This window comes from Panulirus ornatus, chromosome 28, assembly GCF_036320965.1.
Source record: "Panulirus ornatus isolate Po-2019 chromosome 28, ASM3632096v1, whole genome shotgun sequence".
In the NCBI taxonomy this organism is placed as follows: Eukaryota; Metazoa; Arthropoda; class Malacostraca; order Decapoda; family Palinuridae; genus Panulirus; species Panulirus ornatus.
Genome location: NC_092251.1, coordinates 23,229,155 through 23,245,875, shown reverse-complemented (window position 1 = coordinate 23,245,875; position 16,721 = coordinate 23,229,155). Strand labels below are relative to the sequence as shown.

The 16,721-nt window shown below is 42.7% G+C and overlaps 1 long non-coding RNA gene across 2 annotated transcripts in view; it reads right to left on the bottom strand.

The window, feature by feature from the left end:
• Positions 1-13,319, bottom strand: part of LOC139757905 (uncharacterized) — a 105,141-nt gene extending 91,822 nt beyond the window's left edge. Inside the window, exon 1 of one of the 2 annotated variants that reach the window (XR_011714738.1) lies at positions 12,572-13,319. This is a non-coding gene — a long non-coding RNA (uncharacterized lncRNA). The remainder of the gene's footprint in view (positions 1-12,571) is intronic. The other variant, XR_011714739.1, reaches the window with a different exon arrangement.
• Positions 13,320-16,721: the final 3,402 nt, after the last annotated feature.

Sequence of the window (16,721 nt, the reverse complement as noted above, 5' to 3'; positions counted from 1 at the left end):
CATCTTGGCTTCATCATCATATCTTGTGTCTTCATGACAGTAACTTCCTCTGTCATCACATCTTCTGTCTTCATGACAGTAACTTCCTCTGTCATCTGGACAGCCTTTGTTACTCAGCAATTCTTCTTTCTTCACGTCCAGGAATATGATCGTCTTCCACTATCAAAACCATCATGTATCTATCAACTTCCTCCTTTAATCATCTTTCTCATTATGGCATAATCCATATTTTTCTAATAACCCTTTCACCGTTGATAGCTTATCCTACGCGTCTCTGACTTTCTCTAAAATCTTCCTTCCATCTACTGAGCACCAATCCTATATGCTCTCTACTTTTCATCTCCCTCATCATAAACTTCCTTGATTGTTCCACTCATAATAAATCATAGCATTATTTCTACAACCATACTCAACTTCCCGTTGTGGTAAGTGAGGGTGGTAGTGTGGCCAGGTGGTGGTAGGTGAGGGTGGTAGTGTGGCCAGGTGGTGGTAGAATATAGGAGAGGGTAACACCACCAACCTATGTGGCTGGACCTCATAATGAAGCGGTGGGAGTGTACTACCACAATGGTGGTCAGTGTTAACAAGCGGAGGCCTGACCCACTGCAGGCAGGTCCAGTATCTCGTCAGGACCAATACAACATGACGTGAGCCACTCACTGGTGGGGCGGACGCCATACACAACCACGACAACTGTCTCCACTTTCTTCTGACTTGGAAAACATATCATAGTTCTTAAAATAAACTAAAAATACGAGGTGTCTTATTATATATATATGTGGAGTTATGTATCCTTATATATAAAAATATGGAGTTATATGTTGAGTGACTGGTGATAATGGTTGCATGTTCAGCCACTGGTGATAATGGTTGTATGTTCAGCCACTGGTGATAATGGTTGCATGTTCAGCCACTGGTGATAATGGTTGTATGTTCAGCCACTGGTGATAATGGTTGCATGTTCAGCCACTGGTGATAATGGTTGCATGTTCAGCCACTGGTGATAATGGTTGCATGTTCAGCCACTGGTGATAATGGTTGTATGTTCAGCCACTGGTGATAATGGTTGCATGTTCAGCCACTGGTGATAATGGTTGTATGTTCAGCCACTGGTGATAATGGTTGCATGTTCAGCCACTGGTCATAATGGTTGTATGTTCAGCCACTGGTGATAATGGTTGCATGTTCAGCCACTGGTGATAATGGTTGTATGTTCAGCCACTGGTGATAATGGTTGCATGTTCAGCCACTGGTGATAATGGTTGTATGTTCAGCCACTGGTGATAATGGTCTTAATACCTTCCACAAAGCATCTATAATCAACCCTATCATATTTCCTCTCCAGACCCATAAATGCTACATGCAAATCCATCTATCTGTTTTTCTAAGTATATATATATATATATATATATATATATATATATATATATATATATATATATATATATTATTTATTTATTATTTTGCTTTGTCGCTGTCTCCCGCGTTAGCGAGGTAGCGCAAGGAAACAGACGAAAGAATGGCCCAACATGTATATACATACACGTCCACACACGCAAATATACATATCTATACATCTCAACGTATACATATATATACACACACAGACATATACATATATACACATGTACATAATTCATGCTATCTGCCTTTATTCATTCCCATCGCCACCCGGCCACACATGCAATAACAACCCCCTCCCCCTTCATGTGTGCGAGGTAGCGCTAGGAAAAGACAACAAAGGCCACACTCGTTCACACTCAGTCTCTAGCTGTCATGTAATAATGCACCGAAACCACAGCTCCCTCTCCTCATCCAGGCCCCACAGAACTTTCAATGGTTTATCCCAGATGCTTCACATGCCCTGGTTCAATCCATTGACAGCACGTCGACCTCGGTATACCACATCGTTCCAACTGACTCTATTCCTTGCACGCCTTTCACCCTCCTGCATATTCATGCCCCAATCGCTCAAAATCTTTTTCACTCCATCCTTCCACCTCCTATTTGGTCTCCCACTTCTCGTTCCCTCCACCTCTGACACATATATCCTTTTGGTCAATCTTTCCTCACTCATTCTCTCCATGTGACCAAACCATATCAATACATCCTCTTCTGCTCCCTTAACCACACTCATTTAAATATCACGTGCATCTCTTACCCTTTCATTACTTACTCGATCCACAGGGTAGAGATATGTGTAGCAATAAAAACGTGTGGTTGTGAGATGAAAAGGGTATGCTGAAATTGCTTGCACGTACGTACGTCAGTCCCCACCATGTATAGTAGGTGATCATGGTGGGGAAAAACAGCTTATTACATGTATGTTTATGATGAACACAAATCATCACTGTGCTCTCTCTCTCTCTCTCTCTCTCTCTCTCTCTCTCTCTCTCTCTCTCTCTCTCTCTCTCTCCTCCAGCACCTCAACATAAACACAACCAGTTTAGGTTGTACGTTCCTGAGAGCAGCCGTGTCCGTGCCTAACATAAGAGAGGCCATATAGAACCTCAGCTTATTCTGAGGAACTCAAGACTGCCGGACACAATGCCCTACGATCACCACACACGTCTCCCCTCCCAACATACCTACACTAAAGTTCCTCCTGCTATCTGGATGTACGACAACGGAGTTCTTCCACAACTCACAAAAACCTTATGAACAACAACAAGTGGTCATTACTTGTCATATCTGCACAGACGGGTGCCATTATACATGGAATGCTGTGTGTGCACATCACATCTATCTACACAAGGCTTTATACCAAATTGAAAGGTTTATATTACCTTCATGAACATTACTCATGATAGCAAATGTAGTCTTGTTCAGTTAAACCTTCCACACATAACACATCTCTGTCCTACACTGTCTCACTAGCTACAGAGAAAGCCGTGTGCAAAAAAATGTTCAACATTTCGTATGGTAGTCATGCGATTATCATTATCCACTATGCTCTCTTTAACAGCAAATAACAGAAAGATGGAAATTCTATATTTCCCTTTATTATTAGACAAAATGCTTACTGCTTTCCTTCGTTGGAAGTACACATTTGATGTGGTCTTAATAAGAGCCATATCATGTGTTGAATCTTTTTCTGAGGTAAAACCTTCATCTTAAAACCTGGCAGAAACCATGCACAGTACAGTCGAGCGAGGACGTTGTGTTCCATCTACTACGATCATACATACGTCAGTTGTGCGCAGTGATGTTGCAGGTTAGTGTCAACAGCACAGCTCACACCGAGGTCAACACACACTCAATATAGACATTAATGACCCAAAGTCCTCCCAGGTCTCACTTATCACCTGTCCAGTAAAACAAATAACATCACAACTATCTTATCTTAAGAGTACATGTTGTACTTCACGGACGCCATCTCGTCTCCCAGTCAGAAAGTCTAACTGCTGGACCATCTACAATGGTGTCCTGGCTTAATAATCGGCAAGGTAAATGGCTTATCATTCGTGCCACAGTCTACCCCGGAAACACCTTGGCAACACAAGTGAAGCTTTACTTGTGTGTGTGGCTGTGGGAGGAGGCAAGACACCCACCCACAACCTTGGCACCCGCCACCATCTCCTACACTGCTTCATTCTAACGTTAAACTTAACTCAGTCTCCCCCGTGCGCCCCAAACTGTCTACTACGCCTTAATAAATACACTTCGCAGATACAATATGAACTTAACAATTAATACATTACTAGACTTATAAGTTATGAGACGGAATGGGTAACTGAGGCCATAAACAATGCCATCCCATTTATATATATATATATATATATATATATATATATATATATATATATATATATATATATATATATATATATGGGAGCAAATGGGAACTTCAGTGAAGGGCGCTAACGGGGAGGTGATAACAAGTAGTGGTGATGTGAGAAGGAGATGGAGTGAGTATTTTGAAGGTTTGTTGAATGTGTTTGATGATAGAGTGGCAGATATAGGGTGTTTTGGTCGAGGAGGTGTGCAAAGTGAGAGGGTTAGGGAAAATGATTTGGTAAACAGAGAAGAGGTAGTAAAAGCTTTGCGGAAGATGAAAGCCGGCAAGGCAGCAGGTTTGCATGGTATTGCAGTGGAATCTATTAAAAAAGGGGTGACTGTATTGTTGACGGGTTGGTAAGGTTATTTAATGTATGTATGACTCATGGTGAGGTGCCTGAGGATTGGCGGAATGCGTGCATAGTGCCACTGTACAAAGGCAAAGGGGATAAGAGTGAGTGCTCAAATTACCAGAGGTATAAGTTTGTTGAGTATTCCTGGTAAATTATATGGGAGGGTATTGATTGAGAGGGTGAAGGCATGTACAGAGCATCAGACTGGGGAAGAGCAGTGTGGTTTCAGAAGTGGTTGAGGATGTGTGGATCAGGTGTTTGCTTTGAAGAATGTATGTGAGAAATACTTAGAAAAGCAAATGGATTTGTATGTAGCATTTATGGATCTGGAGAAGGCATATGATAGAGTTGATAGAGATGCTCTGTGGAAGGTATTAAGAATATATGGTGTGGGAGGAAAGTTGTTAGAAGCAGTGAAAAGTTTTTATCGAGGATGTAAGGCATGTGTACGTGTAGGAAGAGAGGAAAGTGATTGGTTCTCAGTGAATGTAGGTTTGCGGCAGGGGTGTGTGATGTCTCTATGGTTGTTTAATCTGTTTATGGATGGGGTTGTTAGGGAGGTAAATGCAAGAGTTTTGGAAAGAGGGGCAAGTATGAAGTCTGTTGGGGATGAGAGAGCTTGGGAAGTGAGTCAGTTGTTGTTCGCTGATGACACAGCGCTGGTGGCTGATTCATGTGAGAAACTGCAGAAGCTGGTGACTGAGTTTGGTAAAGTGTGTGGAAGAAGAAAGTTAAGAGTAAATGTGAATAAGAGCAAGGTTATTAGGTACAGTAGGGTTGAGGGTCAAGTCAACTGGGAGGTGAGTTTGAATGGAGAAAAACTGGAGGAAGTGAAGTGTTTTAGATATCTGGGAGTGGATCTGGCAGCGGATGGAACCATGGAAGCGGAAGTGGATCATAGGGTGGGGGAGGGGGCGAAAATTCTGGGAGCCTTGAAGAATGTGTGGAAGTCGAGAACATTATCTCGGAAAGCAAAAATGGGTATGTTTGAAGGAATAGTGGTTCCAACAATGTTGTATGGTTGCGAGGCGTGGGCTATGGACAGAGTTGTGCGCAGGAGGATGGATGTGCTGGAAATGAGATGTTTGAGGACAATGTGTGGTGTGAGGTGGTTTGATCGAGTGAGTAACGTAAGGGTAAGAGAGATGTGTGGAAATAAAAAGAGCGTGGTTGAGAGAGCAGAAGAGGGTGTTTTGAAGTGGTTTGGGCACATGGAGAGAATGAGTGAGGAAAGATTGACCAAGAGGATATATGTGTCGGAGGTGGAGGGAACGAGGAGAAGAGGGAGACCAAATTGGAGGTGGAAAGATGGAGTGAAAAAGATTTTGTGTGATCGGGGCCTGAACATGCAGGAGGGTGAAAGGAGGGCAAGGAATAGAGTGAATTGGATCGATGTGGTATACCGGGGTTGACGTGCTGTCAGTGGATTGAATCAAGGCATGTGAAGCGTCTGGGGTAAACCATGGGAAGCTGTGTAGGTATGTATATTTGCGTGTGTGGACGTATGTATATACATGTGTATGGGGGGGGGGGGGGGGTTGGGCCATTTCTTTCGTCTGTTTCCTTGCGCTACCTCGCAAACGCGGGAGACAGCGACAAAGTATAATAAATAAATAAATAAGTTTGTTGAGTATTCCTGGTAAATTATATGGGAGGGTATTGATTGAGAGGGTGAAGACATATACAGAGCATCAGATTGGGGAAGAGCAGTGTGGTTTCAGAAGTGGTAGAGGATGTGTGGATCAGGTGTTTGCTTTGAAGAATGTATGTGAGAAATACTTAGAAAAGCAAATGGATTTGTATATAGCATTTATGGATCTGGAGAAGGCATATGATAGAGTTGATAGAGATGCTCTGTGGAAGGTATTAAGAATATATGGTGTGGGAGGCAAGTTGTTAGAAGCAGTGAAAAGTTTTTATCGAGGATGTAAGGCATGTGTACGTGTAGGAAGAGAGGAAAGTGATTGGTTCTCAGTGAATGTAGGTTTGCGGCAGGGGTGTGTGATGTCTCCATGGTTGTTTATTTTGTTTATGGATGGGGTTGTTAGGGAGGTGAATGCAAGAGTTTTGGAAAGAGGGGCAAGTATGAAGTCTGTTGGGGATGAGAGAGCTTGGGAAGTGAGTCAGTTGTTGTTCGGTGATGATACATCGCTGGTGGCTGATTCATGTGAGAAACTGCAGAAGCTGAAGTTTGGTAAAGTGTGTGAAAGAAGAAAGTTGAGAGTAAATGTGAATAAGAGCAAGGTTATTAGGTACAGTAGGGTTGAGGGTCAAGTCAATTGGGAGGTAAGTTTGAATGGAGAAAAACTGGAGGAAGTAAAGTGTTTTAGATATCTGGGAGTGGATCTGGCAGCGGACGGAACCATGGAAGCGGAAGTGAATCATAGGGTGGGGGAGGGGGGGCGAAAATTCTGGGAGCCTTGAAGAATGTTTGGAAGTCGAGAACATTATCTCGGAAAGCAAAAATGGGTATGTTTGAAGGAATAGTGGTTCCAACAATGTTGTATGATTGCGAGGCGTGGGCTATGGATAGAGTTGTGCGCAGGAGGGTGGATGTGCTGGAAATGAGATGTTTGAGGACAATGTGTGGTGTGAGGTGGTTTGATCGAGTAAGCAATGTAAGGGTAAGAGAGATGTGTGGAAATAAAAAGAGCGTGGTTGAGAGAGCAGAAGAGGGTGTTTTGAAATGGTTTGGGCACATGGAGAGAATGAGTGAGGAAAGATTGACCAAGAGGATATATGTGTCGGAGGTGGAGGGAACGATGAGAAGTGGGAGACCAAATTGGAGGTGGAAAGATGGAGTGAAAAAGATTTTGAGCGATCGGGGCCTGAACATGCAGGAGGGTGAAAGGCGGGCAAGGAATAGAGTGAATTGGATCGATGTGGTATATCGGGGTTGACGTGCTGTCAGTGGATTGAATCAGGGCATGTGAAGCGTCTGGGGTAAACCATGGAAAGTTGTGTGGGGCATGGGTGTGGAAAGGGAGCTGTGGTTTCGGGCATTATTGCATGACAGCTAGAGACTGAGTGTGAACGAATGGGGCCTTTGTTGTCTTTTCCTAGCGCTACCTCGCATACATGAGGGGGGGAGGGGGATGGTATTCCATGTGTGGCTAGGTGGCGATGGAAATGAGTAAGGGCAGACAGTGTGAATTGTGTGCATGGGTATATATGTATGTGTCTCTGTGGGTATATATATGTGTACATTGAAATGTATAGGTATGTATATTTGCGTGTGTGGACGTGTATGCATATACATGTGTATGGGGGTGGGTTGGGCCATTTCTTTCGTCTGTTTCCTTGCGCTACCTCGCAAACGTGGGAGACAGCGACAAAGCAAATAATATATATATATATATATATATATATATATATATATATTATCCCTGGGGATAGGGGAGAAAGAATACTTCCCACGTATTCCCTGCGTGTCGTAGAAGGCGACTAAAAGGGAAGGGAGCGGGGGGCTGGAAATCCTCCCCTCTCGGTTTTTTTTAATTTTCCAAAATAAGGGACAGAGAAGGGGGCCAGGTGAGGATATTCCCTCAAAGGTCCAGTCCCCTGTTCTTAACGCAACCTCGCTAATGCGGGAGATGGCGCATAGTATGATATATATATATATATATATATATATATATATATATATATATATATATATATATATATATATATATATTGGAAAGGATCAAAATTTTGCGCGTGATCAAGATATTCCTGAGTCCACGGGGAAAATGAAACACAAAAAGCTTCCAAGTGCACTTTCGTGTGATAATCACATCATCAGGGGTGACACAAGAGAGAACTATAACAGTCAGTTGATATACATCGAAGTGACGAAGCTAGGACGCCACTTGGTAAACATGTGATTGATGTGATTCGATGTATATCAACTGACTGTTATATTTCTCTCTTGTCTCCCCTCTGTTGATGTGATTATTACACGAAAGTGCACTTGGGAACTTTTCGTGTTTCATTTTCCCCGTGCACTCATAGGATTATATATATATATATATATATATATATATATATATATATATATATATATATATATTCTTTCTTTGTTTCATACTATTCGCCATTTCACGCATTAGCGAGGTAGCGTTAAGAACAGAGGAATGAGCCTTTAAGGGAATATCCTCACCTGGCCCCCTTCTCTGTTCCTTCTTTTGGAAAATTAAAAAAAAAAAAAAAAAAAAAAAAAAACGAGAGGGGAGGATTTCCAACCACCCGCTCCCTCCCCTTTTAGTCGCCTTCTACGACACGGAGGGAATACGTGGGAAGTATTCTTTCTCCCGTATCTCCTGGGATAATATATATATATATATATATATATATATATATATATATATATATATATATATATATATATATATATTATACTTTGTCGGTTTCCCGTGCTAGCGAAGTAGCGCAAGGAAACAGACGAAAGAATGGCCCAATCCAACCACATACACATATATATATATACATACACGTCCACATACGCACATATACATACTTATACATTTCAACGTATATGTATATATACATACAGATATACACATGTACATAATTCATACTTGCTGCCCTTATTCATTCCGGTCGCCACCCCGTCACACATGAAATGACAGCCCCCATTCCCCCCGCACGCGCGAGGTTGCGCTAGGAAAAGACAACAAAGGCCACATTCATTCACACTCAGTCTCTAGCTGTCATGTGTAATGCACCGAAACCACAGCTCCCTTTCCACATCCAGGCCCCACAAAACTTTCCATGGTTTACCACAGACGCTTCACATGCCCTGGTTCAATCCACTGACCACGTCGACCCCGGTATACCACTTCGTTCCAATTCACTCTATTCCTTGTACGCCTTTCACCTTCCTGCATGTTCAGGCCCCGATCGCTCTAAATCTTTTTGACACCATCCTTCCATCTCCAATCTAGTCTCGCACTTCTCCTCGTTCCCTCCACCTCTGACACATATATCCTCTTTGTCAATCTTTCCTCACACATTCTCTCCATGTGACCAAACCATTTCAAAACACCCTCTTCTGCTCTCTCAACCACACTCTTTTTATTACCACACATCTCTCTTACCCTTTCATTACCCTAGCCAGAGTTAGGTGCTCATTTTATCGACCAACTCGTAAGGAGTGGATGAACAGCTGTGTTGACTGTGGGCTGACTACCGCAACCAGGATTGGAACGTATGCGCTCGACCCTGGGCGGTCCGTGATTGCGTCATGGTCAGAAAGGCTACATCACAGACGATATAAATGTTTCACATGATACAAATATTACGTCAAGTAAGTGTTTGGTTTGTATGAGTTATAAGAAGACAGCAGATTTGCAATGCCAAGTATGAACTTGCTTCAGATTCGTGTGTGTGTTCATACGTCCTTTACTTCCCAGATGAGACGGTGGTACAGGAGGTGAGGCTGCACCAGTGTTTACTAAACAGAGGTTCGTCTGCCTGGTGGAGTCAGGCTCACCGCCATAACCTCATCACTTCCGCTTCCTGATGACATCACCAGTGTTAACACTCCTCCTCTACCACACACACACACACACGCACCCTAGCCATCACATCACTCGTACCAACGCAAATCAGAATCATTACCCTTTACATGCACTAACGCTACCCACCACTCACTCGCTCGATGTACCATAATACTACTACCAACACCTGACTCACATGACGACTTCACCGTCCACCTGACATTACATCATCATGAACACAAACTAGAGAGAGAGAAGGCGAAGATAATACTCATACTGTCCCAGGTGAGAGAGAGAGAGAGAGAGAGAGAGAGAGAGAGAGAGAGAGAGAGAGAGAGAGAGAGAGAGAGAGAGAGATTGGGGGAGGAGCGAGTACTGATATTTGGCTAAACATCTGTTCTCGTCTTGAGGCAATGCATGGTCACACGACCCACTTTACATTCAATCTAAACGTCCAATGTTTTGAGGATATGTTATCATGTGGAATCTCATGTTATATCATAATTCAAGTATCAAAAAAATGAAAAAAATGTCAGGTCATTTTATCATGTTACGTGCATCTTACAAGAGCTGTTAAGTAAAAATGTTACAAACAAACAGACTGTTAGATATAAGTGTCATACAGTATAAATGACGAAATATATAACTTTGTTAGACTCTTCCAAATCTACAACAAACCTGATCCAAATTAAATGTTTGTATATTGAACCCAGCATGTCCTCACCCTACCCCCTCCCCTCAACATGCCTCATACACTACTGCACTCATACCTGCCTTAACGTTACCCTAACCTGCACTGTCCTAACTTGATATCAGTACGTAGTGATGTAACCACGCTCAAACTATCAGTTCGTAGTGATGTAACCACGCTCTAACTATCAGTACGTAGTGATGTAACCACGCCCTAACTAATTGTAGGTAGTAATGTAATTCGTTACACAACAAACCAACTTTAACACACATTATCCAATCTAGGTAAACAATTGTATTATAGTCTACAGTTCATTTATGCCTACGAGGCAACGAGAAACATGACACTAGTTAGGTTGAGGTACAGTTATCTAGACTTGTGACATATCATACCCAAACCTGGGTCGAGACACTATGGTCTAAATATATTAACAAGCGAAAAAAAAAAATTATTCCATTCAATCAAAATGTCTAACCAGTTATGACTATGTTATAAAAAAACTACCGTCTTGGTCATCAATGTTTTCTATGAACCGTAAGTACAACACCATCAACACAAATGTAAACACTGGCAAACGTAAGTAGCACAGTGCATTGATGTGTGCCAGCAACCCCGGCAAAACTTGATTATGCAGCACATGCTTATCCTGAGAGCGGTAGCGCATGTTACGCTCATTCCCAACACTTAAACGCAAATCAGTAAAAAATGAACAAGTACTACTACTATGAGGGCGAGCCACGTCATGGTAAGTGCAAAGGGAGTATGGAAATGGTCCATTACAGCAGTGGAGCGGCTGGAGATGCTGACTGATGTGGGATGTTTGACCGGACTGGTTGGATGGCGGAAGTGATGCTCGTGGTCATCACCAGCTGAGATAGGAACCGGTCCACTTACTAGCTGCAGGGGTCACGCGCGCCCACACCTGGCATACCAACACAGCCTCGTCAACACACAACACTCCCCGCGATAATGTTGGAGTTGTCAGTTCGCCTTTTACGATGATTTGTTCTTACGACTGTCACACTTCCGCCCGCACGAACACGAATCATGAACACAAAGTTTATCTCCTCGAGTAGCTGGACCATCACCATCACACCATAAGGAAAATACCCAGTGACAGAGTTCCCAGCGGAGACGGCAGTACGTAGGCAGAGGGTGGCTCCCCCAGCCCCACTCGCCTGTACTAACTTTACCTTCGCCAACGACCAACATTCCCGGGCCATGTGACGATGAACTGCGCGCCTTGTGGCCCAACATCTCCAGCCACCGGTCCTACGCGCCAAGCATATCGATCAGTCAAGTAACTTCTTATTCTTAGTAACAACCAAAGAATGTGGAGTATTCTGGCGAATACCCGTTGAGTTACTGTCTGACCATCTTAACGCGTTTAATCTTTGGTGTTCACGTCGTCTGTTGACAGGCTGCACACATTCCTCCATGTGATATGCTACATGTGAGGTGGAGGTGATGGAGAGAGACCCAACCATGATAGAGCACGCTGAGGCCTAATTACCGTGCTCACGAAGCCGAGGTTAACCCTTACTGCCGGTATCCGTGTCATGGCCCAGCTGCAACCCACATACCATCACTAGGACGATCCCAGACGACACAGAGTCTACCAGTCAACCAACACTGGTCTTGTAACACTGTAACCTTGAGATGTAGAAGTACAGTGACGGTTGGTGGTGACGGTGGATGTAGCTGGTCAAGTGAACGGTACAATGTAGCTCGTACCGCCTCTTGCCCACCCACATCCTCAAACTACCTTAATTCACTCGCCAACCAACTACCAATGTAAACGTTCAGCTCAGTTTAGATGACCACGGTAGTTCCCCTGATGTTGTTCAGTGTTTAGTAGTTATCAATACAGATTCCTAAAATAAAAATTTTCCTCTAAATATTACCCAAAATTGTGAAGGTCATAATTATGTTGCTCGACTGAAATAGGCAAGACTGGTGGAGACGGTAGAGGGCGTTGTAGAGATTCTGCAGCACTGTAAGAAGACACTGCCGAGGTGTGTGGTAAGTCCCAGGCACTGAGGACAGTTCAGGGATCTACAACCTTCACACTGCTAATACAGATGATCCCAAATGGAAGGAAGAGCAGCATGCGCTTAACCTCACTACATGACCCGCTCTTGGTCACACTCGGGCGGGCACACACAGTTTCACCTCGACACTAACACATGACAGTGAGGATGCACACCACGTGACAAATGGAGAGATCAAGGTAACCCAAATGCACAGAGAAGGAACGGAACGGTTCACACGTGTACAAGAGCCAGCGTACGTCCAACACGGCAGCTGGGAAGCAACTAATATCAAGCCGGCGTGTTTAGACGAATGGCAAGGTTCTGCCGAAGGGGCGCCTTGCCACTTCATTTAATTTCTCCTTCACTAAACATATATGTAATCAATCATTGTATCAGTAACTTTCGCTTGAAACTATCAAAATCATGACTAAAATCCAAATACCTTCATTATCCTTTATAAGAGAATGTGTCTTCTGGGGAATATCAGTAGTTGGCACCCGAGGTGACGGTGGCGACAGAAGTTACCAGACACCGCCATCCTTGTCTCCACTTGGCCTCCCACCCTCCCCAAGTCAACGGGTGACTCATCTTATGTGCCATTATGTTCCTCATTCATTTAATTCTCCCCAAACGATAACGAGGCGTTAATCTTCCAGTATAAACGAGGCAGAAGTCGAGAAACGAGACACATTTGGCAATCTGGAGCACAACACCGCATCGTCTTCCAGATAACTGGCATGACGACTAATGACGTCACCTTCCCGGCCCTTAACCTAAAATTATCTGTTGGTCACATCCGCATTTCTAGAAATATATGAAGTACATGACCTTCCAGACCAGCTCGCATGAAACCTCTGTGCCACTTATCCGTGTGCATGAACCACAAGCTTGACTAGCGCACATCACACACACACACACACACACACACACAAATCTGCAGCTTCGTTTTACATGTTAAAAGTTGTCTTCTCATCCCACGTTTATAAAACCTGTTCTTAAATGGGAAACTTGTATTGTGAAGCCGCGTTTGTGAGTACACATTAAGAAAGTAAGGGTGAGTCAGCGTGAGTGTAGTCTTAACACACACACACACACACACACACACACACACACACACAGGATGGGAAAAATTGATGATGCTCATCTATAATGGTAATCCCGCAGCACATTTCCATATTTGTAGTAATTCATATATTTATATATATATATATATATATATATATATATATATATATATATACACGCATAATGAGGACATTCTCATGGGAATGTAAGGGCGTACGATGAACGTGAGAGGGTCGGGGTCTGCAAAGATAAGCATTTCGAACTTCAGTAAAAGTATATCTTCATGGCTGAAAATGAAGGTTAGAGTTGTGTGTGTGTGTGTGTGTGTGTGTGTGTGTGTGTGGGAGGGGTGTTGCATGAGCCGAGGGAAGGTAATAACGTTAAATGTTGCCACAGTGCCTTTCCACATGAGACTTTTCGTAACACAGTTTCTAGAAAGATCCTTCGTACAGTGTAGTGTGTGCACGGCAGTTCTTGTGGTCACCTGTATACCGTATGTAAACTACACTAAGCCAATCACCCAACTACACCACCCACCTACATGCTATTACCCAAACTCGCCCATCCACCCACTCGCCATTAAGTATATCAGACTTTCCGCCCACTACCCATTACTTAAATCAGACCATTAACTAACCAAATATGTAATGTTAAAGCTATCTACCTATATTCTTGTTCTAATGCTTGCTTGCTTACTTGCTCTTAAATGAAGACTTACACCAGAGACTAGTACAACATTTCTTTATGAAGACTTGTAAGAGTTTGGTTGTCCAGTACAATGTACAGCCGTGTACACTATAACAGCCCTCTCAACATCCCATGCTGCATGATAACAAGGTTATATCACTTTTTACTGACCTCATACCTCCCTCCCCAGGGGGGGGGTCCCTTCTGTACAGCTCCCGCAGTGCTCAGGAAGTAGGCCACCTCCATCGGGAGACAACAGCTTATAATGTATGAAGATTGTGTGTGTGTGTGTGTGTGTGTGTGTGTGTGTGTGTGTGTGTGTGTGTGTGTGTGTGTGTGTTGTAGGAGTAATGGATGGTGTGCAGAGATTAGGCGGAAGGAGTAACTCACACATCACAACATCTTATTGATGATAATAACATAATAATTGAAATTTGAAGTTTGTATCCACATTTTGTATCTAGTCACTAAAACTTACCATATCAAACTGTCATGTATGTATGTACTGAAATATGTTAAGTATTGTACTCAAGTATGTAATATGTTATGTATTGTACTCAAGTATGTAATATGTTATGTATTGTACTCAAGTAAGTAATATGTTATGTATTGTACTCACGTATGTATGTTATGTATTGTACTCAAGTATGTAATATCAAGCCACTGGTGGAGTCTGACGAACACCCTCATCTCTGGCACGTCATCCTTTTGCGCTACCGCTCACAGGATGAGCATGGGTGCACAATAAACCCGCCGAGGTGCCCCCAACACACACACACACATCAATCAATCGCATGTCTGGGAAGGCGGTGAGTGCTTGTGGTTGATGACTACAACTTGTGTTGTTGGTATTTAGTGTGATTATTGCTACATGTGAACACCTGAATGATTATTGCCTCATGTGAACACCTGATCATATTATTGCCTCATGTGAACACCTGATCATATCATTGCCTCATGTGAACACCTGATCATTACTGCCTCATGTGAACACCTGATCATTATTGCCTCATATGAACACCTGATCATATTATTGCCTCATGTGAACACCTGATCATTATTACCTCATGTGAACACCTGATCATTATTGCCTCATGTGAACACCTGATCATTATTGCCTCATGTGAACACCTGATCATATTAATGCCTCATGTGAGCACCTGATCATATTAATGCCTCACGTGAACACTTGATCATATCATTGCCTCATGTGAAAACCTGATCATTACTGCCTCGTGTGAACACCTGATCATTATTGCATCATGTGAACGCCTGATCATTATTGCCTCATGTGAACACCTGATCATTATTGCATCATGTGAACACCTGATCATTATTGTCTCATGTGAACACCTGATCATTACTGCCTCATGTGAACACCTGATCATTATTCTCTCATGTGAACACCTGATCATTACTGCATCATGTGAACACCTGATCATTATTGTCTCATGTGAACACCTGATCATTATTGCATTATGTGAACACCAGATCATTACTGCCTCATGTGAACACCTGATCATTATTGCATCATGTGAACACCTGATCATTATTGCCTCATGTGAACACCTGATCATTATTGCATCATGTGAACACCTGATCATTATTGTCTCATGTGAACACCTGATCATTATTGCATCATGTGAACACCTGATCATTGTCTCATGTGAACACCTGATCATATCATTGCCTAATGTGAACACTTGATCAGTATTATTGCCTCATGTGAACACTTGATCATTATCATTGCCTCATGTGAACACTTGATCATTATTGCCTTATGTGAATACTTGATCATTATTATTGCCTCGTGAACACCTGATCATTATTGCCTCATGTGAACACTTGATCTTTATTATTACCTCATGTGAACATCTGATCATTATCATTGCCTCATGTGAACACTTGATCATTATTGCCTCATGTGAACACTTGATCATTATTGCCTCATGTGAACACTTGATCATTATTGCCTCATGTGAATTCCTGATCATATCAGTCTCATGTGAACACCAGATCATATTAGTCTCATGTGAACACCAGATCATATTAGTCTCATGTGAACACCTGATCATATTATTGCCTCATGTGAACACCTGATCATATTATTGCCTCATGTGAACACCTGATCATTATTGCCTCATGTGAACACCTGATCATATTAATGCCTCATGTGAACACCAGATCATATTAGTCTCATGTGAACACCAGATCATATTAGTCTCATGTGAACACCTGATCATATTATTGCCTCATGTGAACACCTGATCATATTATTGCCTCATGTGAACACCTGATCATTATTGCCTCATGTGAACACCTGATCATATTATTGCCTCATGTGAACACCTGATCATTATTGCCTCATGTGAACACCTGATCATTATTGCCTCATGTGAACACCTGATCATTATTGCCTCATGTGAACACCTGATCATTATTGCCTCATGTGAACACCTGATCATATTATTGCCTCATGTGAACACCTGATCATTATTGCCTCATGTGAACACCTGATCATTATTGCCTCATGTGAACACTTGATCATTATTGCCTCATGTGAACACCTGATCATTATTGCCTCATGTGAACACCTGATCATTATTGCCTCATGTGAACACCTGATCATATTATT